Consider the following 6663-nt stretch of genomic DNA (forward strand, 5'->3'; position numbering starts at 1 on the left):
GAAAAAGTTTCCCCAGAAATACCTTGCTATTTAATGCATTTTTCCTTACAAATTGTATTATCAGCATAACAATTTGCCATCCTTCTAGAACAATGTGCATTTATGTTAAAATTGTAACAAATTATCAAGTTTAGTTATTCTTATTTCTTTATTGCAAAACGCTAAAACTGGCACCGTTTTGGAGAGAAATGGGCTCTCATTTTAACCCATATCATGGTGTGTGATGCTGAACTATGAGTTTCTGTGCTGTTTTGATGTATTTTAAAGAGTTGGCAGTCAAAATTAAAACTGCTGGATGATAGATACTCTTCATTCTTTATGACAAATAAGATAATGTGAATTACAGAATGTACAACGTTTTTAAAAGGTATCGATTGCGGTGTACAGCGTTTATTATGAGGGGGTAGCATCCACAGCTCAGTACTCACTACTCAATACTCATGAGTACTTTTAAATATGCTACTCTTTTACTCTTACTCAAGTAGTTTTTTGGACAAGTACTTTTACTCTACTCGCACTACATTTTTTGGAAGGTAATGGTACTTTTACTTGAGTATATTTTTTCAGTACTCTTTCCACCACTGGCTTTATATAATGTTTATTGTAATTTTTAGCAAAAATAAATTAATATACCTGACAGCATAGTTATTTTTTTTTGGGAAAAAACAAACAAACAAAAAAAAAGGTTTACACTTTATATATTCATGTGGTAATGCCTATTTGTGAACAATTTAGTGAATTAAATACTTTATCTGATTTGATTATCTTGTCTTTTTTATTTGCATTATATGTTTTATCGGAAAAAAAGATTACGCACAAAGATAATGGTAATTTCTTGACATTATGTAACACAAGAGCTCAAAACAATAAAACTACAATATATAATTATGTAGCGTTTCCCATTAATTACCTAGACTCTGGCTGCCTGCCATGGTCTCATCTGTCCCGCCACTGTTTCATAATGAACCGAAAATATTTTACTCTTCTCATAATAACATAACAGGTCTCTAATGTTGTGTTTTGCACTATTGCTTTTGGCAAAGCATTTGTCAAACAAACTAAAATTGAAAGCGCAATATGGCTTAGTGCTCTTATCAGATCTCAAATGGTGGTGATTTAAATAAATATATAGTCTGTAGCACTGCATATTAGTTTGTGATTCAGTGTTTTCGCTGCATCAGTTCACAGTGAATGGAGCGACCTCCATCTCTGTGCTGTGAGTTTAACGTGCATTTGGGTATATAACAGGCACCAGCTAAGCATTATTTTCACATTTGCATAATTTCTCATTTGTATATTGATTGAACAATGTTTGTGGACGGATGATTAAAGTATTTCACTAAATTCATGTTTGTAAACCTGTTTTCACAGGAACTAAAAATGAACAGAATTGAACCAAAATTAAATCTTGAGGGTTTAACCATTAAACACAAGTGAAGAAATTAAGAAAAAAAAAAGTATTTTCATTTTTTCCTACAGTAGAGTATTAGTATTAGGAAGAGTTAATTTTTCATTTACACTGCAGCTAAAATTATAATATTATTTGCATTATTAATAATATTTAGTGAATTTAATGTAGACTGAAACACGATATCACAACTAAAAAGTTGGACCGAGGTCCACCTCCCATAGTTTTACAAAATTCTATGGATAACACTTTAAATAAAAAAATAATATAAATATTTGATACTTATTATAAATATATAGTATTCACTCTACACATCTAAATAAAATTACATTTAGTTATTTAGCAGACGCTTTTATGCAAAGTGACTTACAAATGAGGAAAAAATGAACTAATATAAAATTAACAAATGATAAAATGTAAAATAGACAATAAAATGTCTATTTTAGATAAATATATATTAGTGCTGTCAAATGATTAATCGCGATTAATCGCATCCAAAATAAAAGTTTTTGTTTACATAATACGTATATGTATATGTACTGTGTATATTTATTAGTATACATAAATACACACACATACAGTAAATATTTTGAAAATATTCAGGTAGAAGTGAGGTCATTCTGCAAAGATAGCACAAACAAAGCATGAAATACAATGTTAAATTCATTACAGTGCATCGTCTGATTGTCATTCGGATGATGACGATAATCACAGCTTTGATTATGCCAATCAGAGCCGTCATGGTTGTTACAGTCACTCTAATGCCGCCTTTGAAGTTGCTCATGGCATTATTAGCCGTGCTGCCTGGAGTGTCAAGGATGTGTGGTTCAAGTAAAGCACGTCTGGGGACTGGAGACCTCTCAGAAGGATTTGTCAGTTAAATGCTTCAGAGGATGAATGTAATCCTTTTTTCAGAAAATGTAGAAAGACAGAATGAGAGGGTAGGAGAGAGCTGGGGAGTAACAAACTAAAAGTAGAGACGTAACCCAACTAGATTTTGTCAGAAGCGTGACTTCTTGTTAGTGGCTTGTAGTGCAGCTGACTTCTTGTGCTAAAGGCTAGCTTGACTGAAGTTCAGCTACTTGAAATCATGGGTAGCTTGTAGCTTGGCTTTCAAAGTAGCTTCACCAACAGAGCGAGAAAAAAGGTGAGGGAGAGAGAGAGCAAAGGCGAGAAAGAGACAAAACAACACAAGAGAAGCGAGGGAGAAATGCAAGGTCTGCATGGCAGCAGGCGTCAAGGAATGAAAAGAAGATCACCACGGGGCGCAGGCAGATGCTAGAGAGCGATGAAGAGAGGCAGGAGAAGATATCGAAGAGTAAACTTCACACAGGTCATATTTAAATCGGCTTTAAGTCCGTACATAAGAAACCGTGTGGAAAAACGGCTGAAAGAAACAAGTAGCAATTCACTCGGCTGCTTGAGAGCAAGCCATTGAGGGTTTCTAGAAACTTCAAGAAGTGCTAGAGCACAAAATCTCGGTAAGGAAAGCTCAGATTCGCACTGACAGGTCAAACATAGCCTCAGTAGTCCAACACTTCACCTCTTCATGAATCTGATTTCAAGAGGACTGCACAAACTGAATTATTTAGTTTGTGTGTGTGGTTTAGTGATAGATCAATATATATCAGGTTTCCCAACCTGGGGTTCGTGAGTGAACTGCAGGGGGTTTGTGAGTTGATAAAAACCTAATAATGAATTAAATCATTAAAATGTAAAATTACAATAAATAAATCAATTTAACATAAAAACAAAAATAAAAAAGTTTTTTTATTAGTTTACCTGCATGTCATGCGACCATTAACCAACATCAGAGAACCATCAATACGCGAATGTGTTCTTAAATTATTGAAATCTAAAATTAAAACTAAAACTTCAAGTAAATATTTTAGATCAAATGGGATCGGCTGACAAAAAGTGTCGGAACCTCCCTGAACTAGGCCAATTAAACATCTAATACACAACCATTTTAAGAAAACTAGCATCCTCTGGTAACTGTACCCAACTGGCCAATTAACCAAAGTGTCTGAAAGCCTTGTGAATGGATATCAAACACTTCCTGTTTTTAAATATTTTTAATAAAATTAGACTTCATTTAATTTCAGAAGTTTTGAGCATGTCTTACTTGCTGTTATTAAATTGTATAACATATCAAATACCATTTAAAAGTTTTGGGTTGGTACGATTTTTAATGTTTTGTTTTTTTTTTGGAAAGAAGTCTCTAATGCTTGTCAAGGCTGCATTTATTTGATCAAAATACAGTAAAAACAGCAATATTGTGAATTTATTTGTGAAAAATGTCATTTCATTCCTGTGATGGCAAAGCTGAATTTTTTAGTAGCCATTACTTTAGTGTCACATGATCCTTCAGAAAATGTTTTGCTGCTCAAGTAACATTTCGTATTATTATCAATGTTGAAAACAGTTGTATATAATATTTACTTAATATTTTTGTGATAACCGAGATACATCTTTCAGGATTCTTTGATGAAGAACAACATTTATTTGAAATATAAACTCTGTAATCTTATAATATCTTTACTGTCACTTTTGATCAACTTAATGCATACTTTTTTCTTTTTTTTTTTCTCTCAAAAAAATTACAAATTAAAAAAAAATCTTACTGAACCCCAAATTATTGAAAGGAGTTGTATGTGCATATAAAATCCATCTAATTTGAATTGTATTGACGTCTCTAAATATCAATATTTGACACTGAGCAACTCATATTAACTGACCACTGATAAATAAACTCATCCAGTATTTAAAAATAGTGTTAAATATGAAATATTTAAAATAGTAAAAAATGAAAATGCTATAGATCAGTGCAGCCAGTTGCATCTTTTTTTTTTTTTTTTTACTTAATGTAAACTGGCCTAATTTGAATCTGAAATATAAGGCTGATTACCCTTTAGCAAACTGCTGGCTAGATCTTAAGACACATTTTCTGTGTTTATGCAACTGGCCTAGAACCCTTTTTTTATTAGACAGTCTTACAGTAATAACCGTAATAACAGAACACAGTTTTCAACCAGACAAGAAAGGTCATTTTATCCGACTGGTGTCGCAGTGAAGTGACAAAGCTTACATTAGGAATAGCATCCTCCAGCAGCCACTTGGACCTCTTCCTCCGCTTCTCTGCAGGAACAGAGCTACTGCAACAGAGGAAAACGAGAAACATTCAATCGACATAACTGAGCATAATAACAACTGAACTAAATAAACTGTCAATCAACGCATTGTCTCCACCCACTAAACATGTCAATACAGATCTGAGAGCTGAAATTACTCAATCCTAAAAAGGATTGTGGCTGTCAAATGTTTAATTATAGGGGAGAAGCCATGTGCAGGGGTTAAAGTAAAAAAAAAAAAAATTTCCGGGGGTGGGGCGTGGCAGCACATGCAAAGCATGCAATGACTGTGGCAACTTTAACATTTGAAAGGATACTATGGCAAAGTTATTGCTTTCTTTTTTCAAACTAATTGCTTATTTCTCTGGATTTAAACATTCTTCAAAACATTTGGGATAATGTAAGTACACAAGTCAGCAAAATGTATAACACTGTTCTAGTGGTTTTTGGATATTTTAATTAAAAAAAATAATACATATTGTGCCTTTAAGTACATTATGTATTAAAACAAATATCTGCAGAGGGCGCCAACGGCCTGGTGACGTTTCACTTTACAGCGTGATTAAACAATGTTTGTTTTTCCAGATGAACGTTAAGCAATTCAAATTCATGGCATATGCAGAGGAAGAGTTTAGCCCCTTTCACACATACAGTACTGGTAAATTACCGGTAAGTTACCATTAATAGATCATGTGTGAACAGGACCTTTTCAAAAATCCTGGTAAATTTGTTCTGGCAATCATATCGTTTTATGGAGATGACATGATTACTCTGAGCTGTTTACAAAGCTCCGCTGCTTTTAATTCGTTTTTCTATGTAAATATGCGCTAGATATTTGACTATTGCGCCTCACATCTTTTTGTCGCACTTCTCCATTCATCAGGGCTGCGACTCCGCAATTGGATACTATTATGCGCGTCTCATGTTTATAAGAGCAAAACATTCTGATTGGCTAGTAATGTTAGTTTGGTTGAGAGTGAAAGCTGTGCTCCTCTCATACCATTGGTAGGCAAACTCATGGACTCGAAAGTGATATCAATCAACAAGATTTTTATTTTGTATTTTTTTTAATGTAGGAATGTGTTTTTCCGCAGCCAAACGCTGCACACCGGAGAACTTTAAGCCCTGTGTCTTTTTACGCGTCGCGTTGCGTATTGCGCTGCGTAAACATAAAGCCATGTCTGCATTTGTGATCGGAGAAACAACAAACAACAATACCATTGGTAGGCAAACTCATGGACTCGAAAGTGATATCAATCAACAAGATTTTTTTTTTAAATGTAGGACTATTTTTTTCCGCAGCCAAACGCTGCACGCCGGAGATCCGGAACGGTGCCGGAGAACTTTAAGCCCTGCATGTGTCTTTCAGTGCATTCACTGCCAAAGTCTAATTTCTCAAAAGTTTCCAAATTCCCTTTGAAGCATCAAGTAAAAAATAAAGATCTCAGTTATGATCAACTGACTGGATAAATAACAAACAAATAGCATTGTAAACCAAATAAAATATTTAACTGGGATCAGTCTCATGATAATTCATTTTAATGATTCCATGTTACATCAACAAAAGATATTGGTCATAAAAATGGGAGGCAGTAATAAGGCGCTCAGAAATGCTCAAACCTGCTTCTGCTGGACCCTTTCTTGCGGCCCCCGTGGCCCTCACTGTTCTGGGCCTTCTCCGGAAACAACTTAGATGGGGGGTTAGGAGGGACCCTTGTCCTTAGTCGGAAAATATATTTCCTCTTCTTGATCTCCTTGCCGCAGAGAAACCTAAAAATATATTTATATATTTATATTAAAAAAAACTGGGATCAGTCTCATGATAATTCATTTTAATGATTCCATGTTACATCAACAAAAGATATTGGTCATAAAAATGGGAGGCAGTAATAAGGCGCTCAGAAATGCTCAAACCTGCTTCTGCTGGCCCCTTTCTTGCGGCCCCCGTGGCCCTCACTGTTCTGGGCCTTCTCCGGAAACAACTTAGATGGGGGGTTAGGAGGGACCCTTGTCCTTAGTCGGAAAATATATTTCCTCTTCTTGATCTCCTTGCCGCAGAGAAACCTAAAAATATATTTATATATTTATATTAAAAAAAAAAATATATATATATTTAAATTATTA

At 34.4% G+C, this 6663-nt stretch overlaps 1 pseudogene; it reads right to left on the reverse strand.

The window, feature by feature from the left end:
* Positions 1 to 6663, reverse strand: part of LOC107725328 (PHD finger protein 19-like) — a 41061-nt pseudogene that overhangs the window by 15347 nt on the left and 19051 nt on the right.

This window comes from Sinocyclocheilus rhinocerous, unplaced genomic scaffold, assembly GCF_001515625.1.
Source record: "Sinocyclocheilus rhinocerous isolate Xijiao unplaced genomic scaffold, SAMN03320098_v1.1 scaffold785, whole genome shotgun sequence".
Taxonomy (NCBI): domain Eukaryota; kingdom Metazoa; phylum Chordata; class Actinopteri; order Cypriniformes; family Cyprinidae; genus Sinocyclocheilus; species Sinocyclocheilus rhinocerous.